Here is an 18,339-nt window from a genome sequence, read left to right on the forward strand (position 1 = left end):
GGGGAGTCTAAAACTAGAGGGCTTAGGTTTAAGGTGAGAGGGAAGAGATACAAAAGCGTCCAGAGGGGGAATTTTTTCACACAGAGGGTGGTGAGTGTCTGGAACAAGCTGCCAGAGGTAGTAGTAGAGGCAGGTACAACTTTATCTTTTAAAAAACATTCAGATAGTTACATGGGTAAGATGGATATCGAGGGATATGGACTAAATGCGGGCAACTGGGATTAGCTTCGGGGTTATAAAAAAAAGGGGAGCATGGACAAGTTGGGCTAAAGGGCCTGTTTCACTACTGTAAACCTCTATGACTCTATTTCCTGCTCTATGAACGGTATGCTTTGTCTGTATAGCGCACAAGAAACTATACTTTTCACTGTATGTTAATACATGTGACAATAATAAATCAGATCAAATCAAACCAACTCCTGTGAGGACAGTGTGAGCGAGAGGCATAATCAGATTACATTCGTTAAATGAGAGCTCAGAGCCCACAGCTGGACTCGCGAGGGGTTACCGCACATGCCCTCATTACTTAAACTAACTAAAGAGCTATCAGAAATTCGTGCTGACACTCTAATCCGTAGGGATTGACACTGGATCCTGTGTCTGAGAGACGTGAGGCCACAGTGAGTAAAAACCCCACTGCAGCTCCAGGAAAGGAGAGGTGTTAAAACACAATGGTGTTTAAATCACCAACAAAACATGGAAAATACATTTATTTAGTGCTTTGAATGGAGTTGTAGTCCACAGGAAATGACTCATAGAATCCCTACAATACAGGAAGAGGCCATTCGGCCCATCATGTCTGCACCGACTGCAATCCCACCCAGGTCCTATCCCTATAACCCCGTGCATTGACCCTAGCTAGTCCCCCTGACACGAAGAAGCAATTTGGCACGGCCAATCCACCTAACCTGTCTCTGGACTGCGGGAGAAATCTGGAGCAGCCGGAGGAAATCCACGCAGACACAGGGAGAACATGCAGTGACCCAAGCTGAGTATCAAACCCGGTTCTCTGGCGCTGTGAGGCAGCAGTGTTAACCGCTGTGCCACCATGCCACCCCAAAAAGCAGCATTGAATCCAACCAAATTATCAACATCTTGGGGTTTACCATTGAGCAGGAACTGGACTGGACCCAGCCATATAAATACTGGGGTTACAAGGGCAGGTCAGAGGCTAAGAATCCTGCAGTGAATAACTCACCTCCCGACTCCCCAGAGTCTGTCCACCATCTACAAGAGGCAAGTCAGGAGTATGATGGAATACTCCCCACTTGCCTGGACAAGTGCAGCTCCAACAACACTCAAGAAGTTCAACACCGTCCAGGACACAGCAGCCCTGCTTGATTGGCATCACACCCATAAACGTTCCCTTCCTCCACTGCTGATGCTCAGTAGCAGCCACGTGTATCATTGACAAGATGCACCTCAGCAACTCACCAAAGCTCCTTAACAACACGTTCCAAATTCACAACTTCCACCATCTAGAAAGACAAGGGCGGAAGGAACAGCAGCGCTTGGAAGTTCCCCTGTCAGCCGCTCACCATCCTGACTTGGAAATATATCACAGTTCTTTCGCAGTCGTTGGGTCAAAATCATAGAATCCCTACAGTGCAGAAGAGGCCATTTTGTCCACTGAGTCTTCACTGACTCGTTGGCAGAGTATCTTACCCAGGCCCTATCCTCCACCCTATCACTATAATCCCCACATTTACCATCACTAAACCCATCTAACCTGCACATCTTGGGACACTAAGAGGCAATTTACCATGAACAGACCACCTATCCTGCGCATCTTCGGGGTGTGGGAAGAAACCAGAGCACCCAGAGGAGATACGAGGAGAACATGCAAACTCCACACAGACAGTGACCCGAGGCCAGAATTGAACTGGGTCCCCGACACAGTGAGATGGCATTGTTAGGGGGACTAACTGGGATAAATACATGGGGTTATGGGGATAGGGCCTGGGTGGGATTGTGTTCGGTGCAGACTCGGTGGGCTGAATGGCCTCCTTCCGCACTGTAGGACTCAATGATTCTAACCATTGTGTCGTCATGCTGCCTGGAACTCCCTCCCTAACAGCGCTGTTGATGTACCTACACCACATGGACAGGGGCAGCTTTTCAGAAAGGCAGCTCACCACCACCTCCCCAAGGGGCAATTGGCAGCGGGTAATAAACGCCGGATTAGCCAGCAACACCCACATCCTGAGAGTGAATGAGGAAAAGGAAGGTGTTAGTGTTTCACTGGGACATGAAACCAGTAAAACAACACCGAAATCAACAGTGGGAACGGTATAAAACAGATTGCCAATTCTACAATTGGCAATTTCACCTTGGCAATGCTTTATTGTGTGCTGAACACGACTTCTTTAATTAGCAATGTTGCTGAGTAGGGACTTGGGATCTCTGGACTTTTCGATTCAATCAGAGAAACGGAACCTTTTTGACTTTCATTGCACTATTAATTTTCATCCTTGGTATAAAATCTAAGCAATAATTTTCATTGGTCCCGAGTGAATGAGACAGAATAAGTAGGCCCAACACAGATCCTCACAGCTTAATGAATGCCTGGGAAACTTCATACTGAGGCGATGTGGCCCAGCTCAAACTGATTACTAATTATCTCTTAACTATAATTGGCTTTTAACTTATAGATTATAAATCTTGGACCGATACATCCTGGATGCTTGCAAGGTGACACAGTGGTTAGCACTGCCGCCCCACAGCAGCGGGGGGACCGGGTTCGATTCCGGCCTCGGGTCACTGCCTGTGTAGAGTTTGCATGTTCTCCTCGTGCCTGCGTGGGTTTCCTCCGGGTGCTCCGGTTTCTTCCCACACTCCAAAGATTTGCAGGTTAGGTGGATTGGCCATGCTAAATTACCCCTCAGTATCAGGGGAATGAGCTAGGGTAAATGCATGGGGTTATGGGGATAGGGACTGGGTGGGATTGTTGTCAGGGCAGGCTTGATGGGCCAAATGGCCTCCTTCTGCACTGTAGGATTCTAGGATTCTATGACAAACCCAGTGTGCTTAGGGGTGTCATGGTGGCACAGTGGCTAGCACTGATACGTCATAGCACCAGGGACCCGGGTTCAATTCCAGCCTTGGGTGACAGTCTGTGTGGAGTCTGCACATTCTCCCTGTGTCTGCATGGGTTTCCTCCAGGTGCTCCAGTTTCCTTCCACAGTCCAAAGATGTGCGGGTTAGGTAGATTGGCCATGCTCAATTGCCCCTGAAGTCCAAAGATGTGTAGGGGCAATTAATGGGGTAAATACATGGGGTTGTGGGAATAGGACCTGGGTAAGATGCTCTGTCAGAGTCGATGTAGACTCAATGGGCCTCCTCCTCCACTGTGATTCTAGACTTGTTGGCTGTTCATAAACGGAGCTAAACGTGTAAATACTCTGGCAAAAGGCTAAAACCAGAAGTTAAATTTAACTGGAAAAATGGCACATCCAACAGGACTGCACTCCCTCGGCATTGCACTGGGAGTATCGGCCTAGGTTGTGGGCTTAATGCACCTGGGTGTCCCTTTAGACTCAGATGCATTGACCCATAAGGACCCAGGTATTGGAGAGGGCGATGGTTAACTATTTACTTCTAAATCGCCCCAGCATCCACGTGCCAATTCTGAGTGCTTGCTCTATATTTTCCCATTACTTTTAATCAAAAAAAAATCAAATTGACATCAAATTAAATTCCTGTTGGAGTGCAGGCAACTAGAAGACAATTACAAACAAATTGGCAAGGGAGCCCAAGAAATGAGGAGAGGAGTTTGGAGAATTTCGGGAAGATCACTGAGGTTAATAATAAGAGTTCTAATATCAGTCTGCTCAAACATGATAGTCATCAGTGACCCAGAAGGCCTCATTAACAGCCTAAGCAAATAGCCACCTAAGGAGCAGTAATGACTATATAATGTTCTCTAAAATAATGTTACTGCTATATTAGTCCCTTTTCCCGCTTCTTAATTTCCTAGAAATGTTAATGTTAAAACAAATTCAAGTTCCATAAAGTAGAAAGATAATTTAATACCCGTGAGGTCGATGTATCATTGCAAATCAACTCAGGCATGCCAAATCTCAGATTAAGTTCTAATTTTTTTTTAACTGTTCCGGGGATTGAAGATGCGTTTATAAAGGCTGTGCCCCCTTTCACTCGAGGCTGTTTGGTCTCATCAGAGAAACTTCCTTCAAGCTGCAGTCAACCGAAGGAATGTTTTGCTTCCGTCACATCAACTCGATTTTCAGGTCTGCTGATGGTACCTCCAGAATAGGACCCTACAGTGCAGAAAGAGGCCCTTCGGCCCATCGAGTCTGCACCGAACACAATCCCACCCAGGCCCTACCCCCATATCCCCACATATTATACCCACTAATCCCTCTAACCTACACATCCCTGGACACTAAGGGGAAATTTCTTAACATGGCCAATCAACCTAACCCGCACATCTTTGGACTGTGGGAGGAAAGCAGAGCACCCGGGGGAACCCATGCAGACACGAGGAGAATGTGCAGCCTCCACACAGACGGTGAGCCGAGCTGGGAATCGAACCCAGGACTCTGGAGCTGTGAAGCAGCAGTGCTAACCACTGTGCTACCGTGCCGCCCATATCTCTCCCTCAGTATCAACACAACAAAGGAGATTGTCATTGACTTCAGGAAGCATAATGGAAGACATGCCCCCATTCACATCAATGGGGACAAAGTAGAAATGTTTGAGAGCTTCAAGTTTTTAAGTGTCCAGATCACCAATAATCTGTCCTGGTGTCCCCATGCCGACACTGTAGTCAAGAAAGCCCCACCAAGACCTCTACTTTCTCAGAAGGCTAAGGAAATTTGGCATGTCCGCCACAACTCTCGTCAACTTTTACAGATGCCCCATAGAAAGCATGCTTTCTGGTTGTGTCACAGCTTGGTATGGGCTCCTGCTCTGCCCAAGACTGCAAGAAACTACAAAGGGTCATGAATGTAGCCCAATCCATCACGCAAACCAACCTCCCATCCATTGACTCTGTCTACACTTCCCGCTGCCGCAGAAAAACAGCCAGCATAATTAAGGACTCTATGTACCCCAGGCATTCTTTCTTTCACCTTCTTCCGTCAGGAAAAGGATATAAAAGTCTGAGATCACATATCAACTGACTCAGGAACAGTTTTTTTCCCTGCTGCCACCAGACTTTGATTGGACCTACCTGGCATTAAGTTGATCTTTCTCTACACCCTAGCTATGACTTTAACACTATATTCTTCACTGTCCCCTTTCCTTCTCTTTGAACAGTATGCTTTGTATAGCACACAAGAAACAATACTTTTCACTGTATATTAATACATGTGACAATAATAAATCAAATCAAATCAAGCTGGCAGTGCTCGAAAAGAATGTCACCACAGGTGGAGAGACACTCAGCGCCTTGACCCTGAATGTGAAATGGTTAATACACTTCATTGAATCACTTGAAATCTCTCAATGTTCAAATCGAACCCCAACATCAGCAGCTTTTCAAGAGAACAGAGTTCTGGATTTCCATTCTCCCTTGTGCGAGGAAGCACTTCCCAATATCAGCCCCGAATGCCCAGTCCCATTTTAAGGTTCTGCCCCCCTTGTTCTGCACTTCTTCCCTGAACGGGGATAACTGCTCCCTATCGGCCCGATCAAATCCTCAAATCGCCTTAAAAGCCTCAGTTGGATCAACCTTCAGTTGTCCATTCTCCAAGTGAAGACATACCAAGTATGGGTGGCACGGTGGTTAGCGCTGCTGCCTCACAACGCCAGAGACCTGGGTTCGATTCCAGCCTCAGGTCACTGACTGTGCGGAGTTTATACGTTCTCCCCGTGCCTGCGTGGGCTTCCTCCAGATGCTCTAGTTTTCTCCCACAGTCTGAAAGATGTGCTGATTAGAGGAATTGGCCGTGATAAATTGCCCCCTGGTGTCAGTTGGATTTTCATTGAGTCTGCTCCACCAATCGATCATGGCTGAAATGATTCTCATTCCCATTCCCCCGGCCTCTCCCCATAACCTTTGATCCCCTAATCTATCTCTGTCTTAAAGACACTCAATGATGTGGCCTCCTTGTGGAATGTCTTCCCTAACAGCACAATGAGTGTACCTACATCTCAGGGACTGCAGTTATTCAAAAAGGCAGCTCACCACCACCTTCTCAAGGACAATTAAGGGTGGGCAATAAATACCCACCTAAGGATGGAGCTTGAGGCTCCGAAAGCTAGTGCTGCCAAATAAACCTGTTATACTTTAACCTGGTGTTGTGAGATTTCTTACTGTGCAATAAATACTGGCCAGCCATGCTCACGTTCCATAAATGGATTGTGGTTAGGTGTAGAATCTGTGTGCTGAAGGTCAGTATTTCCCTCATAACATCCTCCAGTTTCTGGAGAAGAGTCTTCCCTCCAAGGTGGCCACAGGAATTGATGTTTTGTTGGCAGTTCAGTTCCTGATCTATGGACACCCGGTGTGGAGTGGGGCGGGGAAGGAGGAGGACCTCCTTGTGAACCTGCTCCTGGAAAAGTGCACCATCTACAGGTCCAAGCAGCGGGCAACCAAGAGGAGTCATCTGACCTGAATGTCTGTCCCTCTACTGAGGCTATATTTGCAGCCGGGTGTCCCCGGAGAGGGGGCACGCAGTGTCCGTGGGCACTGTTGATGCCTTCCGTGCCCACTGGGCACCGCAGGGGCTGGGGTGTATTACTGATCCCTTTAATCAGATTTTGATTTGGTGATTGAAATTTCCTTTCCACTCGGTCTTTTGGTTTGGGCTGTTCCCTTCCTTCTGGGAGCTGCCACTTTTAAATTGTCCCCTCGTTAATTTGATTTGGTTTATCTGATTGGCCGTAAAGATTGGTGGCTGTAGGGAGTCACATGGCCAGCCGATGAGGAATTGGTACAATGAGGAACAGCTGCACAGGCTTATCAGACTATATAAGCAGAGTACAGAGGCCTTGTGACTGATTTACTGTGTGTGGGGGAAGGAACTGTGTGTAATGTTAGGTTTAAGGAATAGAGCCAGGAATTTATTTCCTTTTTTTGCCTCTGTATTATTAGAGGGCTGAAGGGCCTGTTTCCTGTGCTGTGTTGTTCTATAGGGAGAGTCTGAAGAGTTGTAAATAAGGATTCACCTTTATGTTGTATCTGAATAACTGTAGGGTTATTGAACTGAGAGAACTCCAACCTGCCCAATGCAACACTTAGTCCCTGGCTGAGAGAGGTTGCAATGACTACAAGATTTCAGTTCACTGTTAGGTGTCTAAAGCTGACACCTCCAAACTGTGTTATACATTTATTCCAAAAGCAGCAAAAGGAAAAGAGGGCAGCCCTCAACCTTAATCTCCTGCTGAAGATTTTCTTGACACCACCTGTGTGTCGATTACAATTTCTCTTGAGCGTGCGGCAGTCTTTGTATCTTCTCCCTGTGTCTGTGTGGGTTTCCTCCCACCATCCAAAGATACACGGGTTAGGGAGATTGGCCATACTAAATTGCCCCTTAGTGCCCAAGGATGTGTGGGTTGAGGGGGATTAGTGGGGTAAATTCAAGGAGTTATGGGGATAGGGCCTGTGTTGGATGCTCTGTCAGAGAGTGGGTACAGAGCTGATGGGCTGAATGGCCTCCTTCTACCCTGTATTAGTGATATAATTCTGTGCTGTGTATTATTTATTAGTCTGCATAATTCAAAACCTTCTGCCTTCCCTGGTGGTCCCTCCAACCATGCCTCCTAATCTCACCCAGTTTGGCTTTCAATCCGTTTCACTATTTATGAGGAGTTGGGAGCTGCTTCTTGGTTTTAAAGATGTGATCAAAGTGTGAGCCCAGTAGCTGCGTTTATTCCTGTGTCTAACCTGCCAGGTAGTGGATTTATTGATAAATGTAACACAAAAGCACAAACAAAGAACCAGTGAGGATCCATCATTAGGTTTTAGTCTGCCCAATATTCCAGTTCCTGTGGTTATGATGCTCAGTAATAAAAAGAGAATCTTTGATGTGGCTCCAAGTACAGTCCACAGGTATTAATAATCGATACAAACCTCCAGGAGCCTTTACACTGAGTGATTTCTTAAATCCGTAGAATCCCTACAGGGCAGAAGGAGGCCATTCAGCCCATCGAATCTGCACTGATTCCCTCTAGCAGAGTACCTTTCCCCTATCCCTGTAATCTCACACATTTACTCCATTGATCCCCCTGACCTGCTCATCTCCGGACACAAAGGGGCAATTTCCCATGGCCAATCCACCAAACCTACATGTCTTCGAACACTCGGGAGTGATTGGAATCGTAGTCGATGAGAGGTGGGCCATGGAAAGGTCTGGTAACCTCTGGTGGGATTTTCTGGTTTTGGGCAAATGTGGGCAGAAAATCCTGCCCTGGGAACAATTTAGCATGGCCAATCCATCTAAACTACACATCTTGGGACACCAAGGGGCAATTTAGCATAGCCAATCCATCTTATCTACACATCTTTGGACACCAAGGGGCAACTTAGCATAGCCAATCCATCTAACCTACACATCTTTGGAGTGTGGGAGGAAACGAGAGCACCTAGAGGAAACCCACACAGATATGGGGAAAATGTGCAAACTCCACACAGCTAGTCACCCAAGGCCAGAATCGAACTCGGGTCCCTGGTGCTGTGAGGCAGCAGTGCCCACCACTGTGCCGCTATGTCGCTCTTTGTGCGATTATTGTCGTTAGTTCGAATCACAGATTCTTAGTGTTGAAAGAGGCCACTTGGCACACCATGTCAATGCTAGCTCTCTGAAAAAGCTACCCAATTGCCCTGTGCCCGCCCTCAAAACCCTGCCATTTTTATCTTTGTGAACTAATCATCCAATTCTATTTTGAAAGTTCCTGTTGAATCTATTTCCAGCTGACGACAACTCGCGGTGTTAAATAAATCTTCCTCTGGTGTTTTCTTTTTCCGCCAATCACCTTGAATCATCGTGTCAGGTTACCGACTGCGTCCCCCACCATGGAAACAGCTTTGGCCTTACTTAGTCTATCAAAACACTCTGGATGTGATTTTATCCGTCCTCCCGTTGGTGATAATCTCCTGGATAAGAATGAGGCGAGATGGGCTGCGATAATATCAATGTTGCTTCAGAGCCTCGCCTCCGGCTTGTCAGGCCGAATGAGAGCCATTGTGAAGCGATTGCTATGGATCTCCGGCTCAAAGGCAGGGCAGTTTGCATCTTGTTACTGGCTGTGGCAGGAGGTCGACAGCTACAGGGCTTACAGATTGAAAATGAAAGCCAATTCTTGTAGCACATCTCCCCGGAGCCTCTCGTGGGATGTCGGATAATGAAGCAAAAGGAATGGAAAACAAGGCCCATCTGATCCTCTCTCCCCTCCTCCCCCCCCACACCGCCCCCCCCAAAGCCTCAGCAGCACCGCTGGCGCTGGGTGAGTCAGCAGAAGAAAGCCTGGAATAATCTAGCCTGGCAGGTCAATGCTTTTCATCTTTGTGTCCCAGCAAAGCTGTCAGTTCAGACTGAAAGCAGCTCGCGTCAGCAAAGGTTTAAAATCTGCATCCTCTGCGCCCGATTCCCCTGTGTGTGAGGCAGCGCCAACAAGACTGCTACAAAACCAGATTCGCCGCGCACACCATCTTTAACCCTTCAGGTGCTAATTACAAATGGTGTTTACAGAAGGAACGTTTAAGAGGAGGCCATTCAGCCCCTCAGGGGCAGGCACCGGTGGGCGCACTGGTTAGCACTGCTGCCTCACAGCGCCAGGGATCCGGGTTCAATTCCTGGCTCCGGTCATTGTGTGCAGTTTGCACATTCTCCCCGTGTCTGTCTGGGTTTCCTCCGGGTGCTCTGATTTCCTCCCACAGCCTGAAAGACGTGCTGGTTAGGCACACTGGCCATGCTAAATTCTCCCTCAGTGTACCCGAATAGGGAGCGGCAAATTTAAAACAGAGTTGTTGTCCCAAAGGGTTGTGATCCTGTGGAATTCACTCCCCCAAAGTGCTGGGACAGTGAGTAAATTTAAAGAGGAGTTAGACAGATTTTTAATTGGGAATGGGGTCGAAGGGTTATGGGGAGAAGGCAGGAAAATGGGGATGAGGAGCATATCAGCCATGATCGAATGGCGGAGTGGACTCGATGGGCCGAATGGCCTAATTCTGCTCTCACATCTTATGAACTGGTGCTGGAGTGTGACAACCGGGGGATTTTCACAGTAACTTCATTGCAGTGTTACTGGAAGCCTAAATATGACCAATAAATAAACTTCAAACAATCCTATTCTGCTGTTCAGCGGCTGAAGTTAACCTTAACTCCATCCACCCCATAGACTCAGTGCCCTCTTGTTAGTGACACTGGGGCCTGTGTTTCTCCAGAGAGTCAAGGCACACATCAGTTAGTTCACTCTGTCGCTAATGGCTTGTTGTCTGTAGCATATTGAATGTTGGGAGTGCCAGTGGGACTGCGTGGGTGGTGAAAGTGGCAAATATTTTTGGTGCCGCAGCTGGTATTAAAGAGTCGCTGGCTACCCGTCAAATGTGGTGCCATTTTTCCCTGGGGAAGGAGGGCACAGAGGGGGGCAAAGCTAACAGGGAGAACTGCAGAAAGTTAATACATAATGAACTTCCGCCCCACTGCCCATTTGGAGAACTGTGAGCAGATTTGGGCCCCATATCTAAGGAAGGATGTGCCGGCCTTGGAAAGGATCCAGGGGAGGTTCACAGGAATGATCCCTGGAATGAAGAGCTTGTGGTATGAGGAACGGTTGAGGACTCTGGGTCTGTACTTTTGGAGTTTAGAAGGATGAAGGGGGATCTTAATGAAAGTTAGAGGATACTGCGAGGCCCTGGATAGAGTGGACGTGGAGAAGATAGAACATAGAGCACTACAGCACAAACAGGCCCTTCGGCCCACAAGTTGCATCGAACATATCCATACCTACCAGGCCATAGAACTATCTGTAACTCCCAATCCCATTAAATCCCATGCACTCATCCAGAAGTCTTTTAAAAGACCCCAGCGAGTTCGCCTCTACCACCACTGACGGCAGCCGATTCCACTCATCCACCACCCTCTGAGTGAAAAACTTACCCCTAACATCTCCTCTGTACTTGCTTCCCAGCGCCTTAAACCTGTGTCCTCTCGTAGCGACCATTTCAGCCCTGGGAAATAGCCTCTGAGAATCCACCCTATCTATTCCTCTCAACATTTTATAAACCTCTATCAGGTCGCCTCTCAATCTTCGTCTCTCCAGGGAGAAGAGACCGAGCTCCCTCAACCTATCTTCATAAGGTATGCCTCCCAATCCAGGCAACATCCTTGTAAATCTCCTCTGCACCCTCTCAATAGCTTCCACATCCTTCCTGTAGTGAGGCGACCAGAACTGCGCACAGTACTCCAAGTGGGGTCTGACAAGGGTCTTATAAAGTTCCAGCATTACCTCCCGACTCCTAAACTCAATCCCTCGATTAATGAAGGCCAGTACACCATACGCCTTCTTGACCACATCCTCCACCTGTGAGGCTGATTTTAAGAGTCCTGTGGACCCGGACCCCAAGATCCTTCTGCTCTTCAACACTGCTAAGACTCCTGCCCTTGATAGTGTACTTCATCATCCCATTGGTCCTGCCAAAATGGACCACTACACATTTATCCATGTTGAAGTCCATCTGTCACTTCTCCGCCCAGTCTTGCATCCTATCTATGTCTCGCTGCAACTTCTGACATCCCTCCAGACTATCCACAACAGCACCAACCTTCATATCGTCGGCGAACTTACTAACCCATCCTTCCACTTCCTCATCCAGGTCGTTTATGAAAATGACAAACAGCAAGGGTCCTAGAACAGATCCCTGGGGCACTCCACTGGTGACCGACCTCCATGCAGAAAAAGACCCATCCACAACCACTCTCTGCCTTCTGCAGGCAAGCCAGTTCTGGATCCACAAGGCCAAAGCCCCTTGGATCCCATGCCCTCCCACCTTCTCAAGAAGTCTTCCATGGGGGACCTTATCGAACTCCTTGCTGAAGTCCATGTAAACCACATCCACCACTCCTCCTTCGTCAATGTGTTCAGTCACATTTTTAAAGAACTCAACAAGGCTCGTAAGGCACGATCTGCCCTTGACAAAGCCGTGCTGACTATTTCTGATCATTCTAAACTTCTCTCAATGCTCATAAATCTTGTCCCTCAGAATCCTCTCCATCAACTTACCAACCACTGAGGTCAGACTCACCAGTTGGTAATTTCCCGGGCTATCCCTGTTCCCTTTCTTGAAACTAGGAACCACATCCGCAATCCTCCAATCCTCCAGAACCTCTCCTGTCTCCATTGACGATGCAAAGATCATCGCCAGGGGCTCTGCAATCACTCCCCTCACCTCCCACAGTAACCTGGGGTACATCCCATCTGGTCCCGGCGACTTGTCTATCTTGATAGAATTTAAAAGTTCCAACACATCCTCTCTCTGACAGGGATGTCAGAAGTTGCAGTGTGACATAGAGAGGATGCAAGACTGCGTCAGATATTTCCACTGATAGGAAAAACTAGAGCCAGAGGACATAGCCTCAGGCTAAAAGGACGATCCTTTAAAACTGAGATGAGGAGGAATTTCTTCAGCCAGAGAATGGCGAACCTGCGGAACTCTTTGCCACAGAAGGCTGTGGAGGGCAGATCATTGAGTGGGTTTAAGACAGAGATAGATAGGTTCTTGATCAATAAGGGGATCGGGGGTTATGGGGAGAAGGCAGGAGAATGGGGGATGAGAAAAATATCAGTCATGATTGAATGGTGGAGCAGACTCGATGGGCCGAGTGGCCTAATTCTGCTCTTAATGTCTTATGGTGGGAATCCTGAGTTTAAACATTGCTAGGAGTCTTTCTGGGCCTAGCAAGCACAGGCTGCAAGTAGGCCTCACACTGGCTAAGCACAGCATGGAAGATAACACACTGGGTACATTCCTTACGTCATACAAACAGCAAGAGGTTGGTGTCTATCAGACAGGGAGTATCCACCATTGTGTTCCCAAACAGGTGCTGGACCATGGCCACTAGGGGAATTTCACAGTAACTTCATTGCAGTATTAATGTAAGGCTTACTTGTGGCTAATAAATAAACTTTAAACTTAAGATGGGTAGGAAAGTAGCGGAGGTAATCTGCAAAGAGATAGAGGCAGGTTAAGTGAGTGAGCAAAGAAATGAGAGCTGATCCAGTGTTGGATCTCATTAATGGGGGGGGCCATTTGAGAGAGGTAGCTGCCAAGGTATGGGATGAGCCCAAAATCTTCCAGAATCTCCCCCTCATCATATCTGGGAGGTGGAATACTTGGCCAACCAGGTCCGGGCTGATGAGAGTTTTATTTCAACAACACTTGAGGGCGGGCTGAGCTTCCTGTATACAGAACTGAAGGGATCCAGTATTCGCAATGACACTGCAGTCACCCACAAACCATAGACCCTGTAGCGGTCAGTTTAGTTTGAGCAGAGAGGCGACTGAGGTTAAAGAGTTTTCCACCAGGCAGTGTTTAATACTGACACCAGAGGGCAGTTTGAGACAAAGGTTCGCGGTCAGGTGGATTGTAAATTGTACGGGACATTACCTTTCCCAGCCCCAGTCTGGGTTTGGAAGACACCTGTTTCAGGTCCCCCATTCAGTTGTATCATCATGAGGTAACGTCAAACTCTGATGAAGCTTCTTGGATATCCAAATCTTTGGAGTACCGTGGACAGAGCCTCATGATTTACTGAGGCTTTATAATCAGTTCCTAGTGTGGTTTGCGACATTTTTCTTGGCTTTTTATAGTAATAAAGATAATGGGTGGGGGGAGGCCTCCCCGCAGCGTGTTTCTCCCACCAGGAGGGGGCGTGCTGCTTGCCACCAGCAGGATCTTCTGGTCCCGCTGCTGTCAATGAGGTTTCCCGTTGACTGCACTCCATTCTGCCAGGACACTGCGGTGGGGGTGTGCCATCAACGGCACCAGGAGATCTCACCGATGCGAACGGTGGAAATTTCAGGCCCGTGTCAGAGATTCCTCTGGAAAGCCTGAATCTGTCTCTGCGAGGATTCCCTCAGCCAGTAGAGGTAGGTTCAGGAAAATTGATGTGATAGCCTTCCTCAGCAAGAATCTGCTCGGTGACTCTCAGTTTGGCTTCTGCCAGCGCCAATCAGCTCCTAACCTCATTACAGCCTTGGTTCAAACATGGACAAAAGAGCTGAATTCCAGAGGTGAGGTGAGAGTGACTGCCCTTGGCATCAAGGCCGCATTCGAGTGTGGCATCAAGGAGCCCGAGCAAAACTGGAGTCAATGGGAATCGGGGAAAACCCTCAGCTGGTTGGGAGTCATCCCCGGCACAAAGGAAGATGGTTGGGGTGGTTGGTTGGAGGTCAATCATCTCAGCTCCAAGACATCACTGCAGGAGCAGCCCCTGTCCAAATGCAGCAAGACCGGGACAATATCCGAAACTAAGAATGTCCTGATGACCATGAAATCATTGCCGATTGTCGGGAAAACCCATCTGGTTCACTGATGTCCTTTAGGGGAGGAAATCTGCCGTCCTTACCCGGTCTGGCCTACATGTGACTCCAGAGCCACAGCAATGGGGTTGACTCTCAGCTGCCCCTGGGCAAGTAGGGATGGGCAATAAATGCTGACCAGCCAGCGATGCCCACGTTCCATAAATGAATAAAACAAAAATTCAATCAAAGAGTGAAATGGTACCAAAACTGATACTTCAAAAAACAGATTTCTTTTTTGCAGTGTTCCCTGGGATGAGGTGATGACTTGTTGAAAATATGGATGTCAGAATAGAAAGAAGCACTTTAGCTGTTTGAGTCCATTCCCCAGTCTGTGAGGTCATGTGATCAGTGAGGTCATGTGATCAGTGAGGTCATGCCTGAACTGTGACCCTATGCCTTTTCCCCAGATCCCTGAATACATCTGGTTAACAAACATCTGTCAAGTTCTGATTAAGAGTGAGCAATTTATCTCGGATTAACAGTCGTTTACAAAAGAGAATTCCAAGTTTCGACCATCCTCGGCGCGTCAAAGTGTTTCTTAATTTCGTTCCCGACAGGTTTGGCTCTGATTGACTAGGACACAGTGGTAGCTGTTTATCTCTATCGACTCTGTCTGTTCCCCTTTGCGAACTTGAAAACTTCAACCAATTCACCTCTTAACTTTCCAAATCCCAGCAGCTACATTCCCACTGCCACCAAATCCCCCTCCGAGCCGGAAGCGTGGGACTTTGCGGGATGTGTCGCCGGAATGTCATTCTGCATCAAATCACCCGCTCTGCGACAGGACAGCTACTGTCAATCAATCAGCAAGAAAGGGGAGGACATCTTCGTCTTGTGACCAAGAAGGAAGGAGAAAAGCAAAAAAGAGAAATAAAAGATGTACCACGGTCAGAGAGAAAGAGTGAATGCAGGTAACTAGTTGCTGCGAGCTGGATAAAGTCAGTGAGATGGCAACAGAGAGAGAGAGACAGAGACACTAAGAGAGGGAGAATGCCATTAACTAAGATTATTATTGTCACAAGTCAGCTAACGTTAACACTGCAATGAAGTTACTGTGAAAATCCCCTAGCCTGTTCAGGTACGCTGAGGCAGAATTTAACACGGCCAATGCACCCTAACCAGCACGTCTTACGGACTGTGGGAGGAAACTGGAATTCTCTACCCCTAAGTGTGGTGGAGGCTGGGACGGTGAGTAAATTTGAGGAGGAGTTAAACACATTTTTAATTGGGAATGGGGTTGAAGGGTTATGGGGAGAAGGCAGGAAAATGGGGATGAGGAGTATATCAGTCATGATTGAACGGTGGAGTGAACTCGGTGGGCCGAATGGCCAAATTCTGCTCCTATATCTTATGAACATCCAGAGGAAACCCACACAGACATGGGGAGAATGCGCAGGCTCTGCACAGGTGGTGACTCAAGCCGGGAACCAAGCCCAGATCCCCGGTGCTTTGAGGCAGCACTGCTAACCACTGTGCCACTGCACTAGGCTATGTAAGTTTTTTTTAAAGTTTATTTGTTAGTGTCACAAGTAGGCTTACATTAACACTGCAATGAAGTTACTGTGAAAATCCCCTAGTCGCCACACTCTGGTGCCTGTTCGGGTACACCGAGGGAGAATTTAGCATGGCCAATGCACTCTAAGCAGCATGTTTGGACTGTGGGAGGAAACCCACACAGACATGGGGAGAACATGCAAACTTCACACAGACAGTGACCCAAGGCGGGAATTGAATCCAGACCCCCAGTGCTATGAGGCAGCAGTGCTAACCAGTATGCCGCCACACTAGGCTATGTGAGGTGTTATATTCCGCAGACAGAATTAGAGTCAGAGAAATAGAGACAGAGAGAGAGGGATAGATATCCAGATGGAGACAGAGAGAGAGAGAGATCATAATAACCAGGTGATGTATGCTGGAGAGAGAGAGAAAGCTTTACCTTGTAAGACACAGCTTGGAAAATTTTCAAAGACAATTTATCAGAGCATTAACTGATAATTCAAACAAAGACATCAGATCAGGAGATTGGCTTTACTGGAACAAAAGCTGATGTTATTAAGTCTGACAGTTCAGTGATAGAATTACCACTCCCTTCTCTTCTAATCATGACAGTACACCTTCCAGAGCTGTCATAAGAAAACAAGTCAATTTCCAGCGACACATTATATTCTATCCTCCAGTTATTCAAAGGATAGCGTGCACAATGTGACTCAAATCGCCTTCTGGAGGGGGTTAGCTGTCAATCTGGGCTAACTAGGTAAATAAATTCTGAGTTTGTGCGCGCAGGCTCCAGCTGAGGACAGGGTGAACCGCGGGAAATGGAAATCTGTCAGGAAAATGGACAAAAATCAAACTCTCCCAGACTTTCTCCAAAGGGGAATGAGAATGCTGAGGGAAGGAAGTGGGCAATTAATGAGACAGTGGGTATACAAGTAGCTAGAAGGAGTTTATTAGCCTCTTTGTTAGTCGAGAAAACAAGAATGCGGAACTTAGGGAGTGACTGAGACGATTCGATATACTTAATGGGAAGTTGAATAAACACGAGGGAGAATTTAGTCCTGTCATTTCTTCAACATCTTTTACAACTCCAGAACATCACAAAATGATTCCTTTTATTAATTTGTGGGACATGGGCATCGCTGGCTAGGCCAGCATTTATTGCCCATCCCCAGTTGCCCCTTGAGAAGGTGGTGGTGAGCTGCCACCTTCCTGAAACACCGCAGTCAATGATATATTCATGAAATGTTGGTCCCTGTTTTGTCATGTAAGAAACACAGCAGCCAATTTTCACACAGCAAGATCCCACAAACATCAATGTTACATTGACCAGAGAATCCGCTTTTTATGACGCTGATCGGTGGGGGGGGGGTTAGAATCTTACTGTGTGAAAGGAGGCCATTCGGCCCATCAAGTCTGCACCGACCGCAATCCCACCCAAGCCCTATCCCCATAACCCCGGGCATTTACCCCAGCCAGTCCCCCTGACACTAAAGGGCAATTTAGCATGGCCAACCCACCTAACCCGCACATCCTTGCACTGTGGGACGAAACAGAAGGAAACCCATGCAGACACGGGGAGAACATGCACTCCACACAAGCAGTCACCCAAGCCAGGAATCGAACCCGGGTCCCTGGCACTATGAGGCAGCAGTACTAACCACTGTGCCACCCTAGAAAATTATTAGTCAGGATACTCCGCAGAACTCCCCTCTTCTCCTTGCAAATAGAGACATGGGATTTCTTTATAAGGGCAATCAGAGCCATACTTTAACATCTCAACCTTTTAGAGAAAGACAACCTTTAGAGAAAGACAGCACCTCCGCAATGCAGCACTCCCCCCCCCAGTATAACACTTGGGGTGTCAGCTTGCATTATGCAGTCAGACCTCTGGGGGGCATCTTGAACCCACAGGCTTCTAATTCAGGTGAGAGCGCTACCCACTGTCACAGTTTAGGAAAGTGAAGGAGGGGTGGATTTACATGGAATTGAGATGGGGGAGTCCCAGTTGTTAAGATATGGATCGGAAACTCCCAAAGTATATTATGGAGTCAGATTGGGCTCCAACTTAATGTGAGGGTAGAATGTTTCACTCCAGGCATGATTCTACTGACAAGCTGGAGCATTTTTATCAAAACAAACTTTATTTAACACAGTTTAACTATAACAAATGAATTAGCTTAACTTTTATCAATTGAACAATAATTAAACATGCCAAGTTGCATTTGCTAACTTATTTCGATGAGTTCCAATTCAAGCAATATTCCTCTTATAGACTTAAAACCCTCTTCAAATTCAGTTAGCAGACACAGCTTTACATGCTTGCACTCAGGTTACCAATCCTAGAGCTCTCAGAGC

The sequence above is a fragment of the Carcharhinus amblyrhynchos genome, chromosome 20, assembly GCF_965287045.1.
Source record: "Carcharhinus amblyrhynchos chromosome 20, sCarAmb.v2.hapA, whole genome shotgun sequence".
NCBI classification, from domain to species: Eukaryota; Metazoa; Chordata; class Chondrichthyes; order Carcharhiniformes; family Carcharhinidae; genus Carcharhinus; species Carcharhinus amblyrhynchos.